The following is a 1,031-nucleotide window of genomic DNA, read 5'->3' as shown; positions in this document are numbered from 1 at the left end:
TATCTTTTGATTATTATTATTATGATAATAATAATAATAATAATTACTAACAATTAATAACAAAAATAAGGAATAATAATAATTTTTGTAGGGAAGAACTGAGAAAAAATGGTAAGCAGATGAAAAAATTCTAGTCACAATTTGCATTCACCTTGTACTTGACCTCATGCCATGGCAATCTTTCAGTGCTTGTGGTCAGACATCAAGTTTTTCCTCTGAATAGCTGCAGAAAACTAAATTATTTCTTGCATATCACTCACAAAACATCTCCAGGAACAGGTCACATCGTAACTAGTGACTTCCTCTCAAGCAGCTCAACCTTTAAAAATTCCAGTCTCAAACTGTGCTCTGTTCGAACGCTATAAAGCAAACCCAGGAGCTGTGAGGTGAGGTGAGGTGACATGGTGCTCGGCACTGCTCACCGCTGCACCTGCGCCACCTGCCCTGGGCACTGAACAGGAGAGTCCACCAGGAACGACTCACCAGGATTTTCACAAAAAACAACTTTAAAATTGTAGCTAGCTTAGCTACTTTTAGTGAGATTTAAAATTTATGTAACTGTACAGGGCACGGGTGCCTGGGTGCAGGCAGGTGTGGCGGGGCAGGCTCAGTGAGGAGAGGCCGCGGCTGCCCCTGGCCGGACACAGCCAGTTCCAACCGGTTCCAGCCACAGGGCATGGCTGGGCCCCGCAGCCGCCATGGCAGCACCCTTGGGACAGCCTGTGTAAGGAAGGGCAAAACGCTGCCTGCCCGTGAGGCGTGAGGGGAAGATTGTGTGACACATCCCTGCAGGCAGCAAGGGGAAGGCAGGAGGAGGGACGGGGGCGCTCAGGGCCCCCGAGCAGGGATCCCCCTGTGGCCCGTGGGGGACACAGGCCAGAGCAGGTTTATTCGGAAGGAATGCAGCCCGTGGGGAGGACCCAGAGGGAAAACCGTGAGGAATAAGGAGTGGAGGAGATAAAGTGTTACGGCCTGACCCTACCCTGCCTTCAACATCCCCCAGTGCTGCCCAGAGATGGGGAGGTGGGAAG

The sequence above is a fragment of the Falco punctatus genome (assembly GCF_963210335.1).
Source record: "Falco punctatus genome assembly, chromosome: 2".
Taxonomy (NCBI): domain Eukaryota; kingdom Metazoa; phylum Chordata; class Aves; order Falconiformes; family Falconidae; genus Falco; species Falco punctatus.
This window is presented reverse-complemented; position numbering follows the sequence as displayed.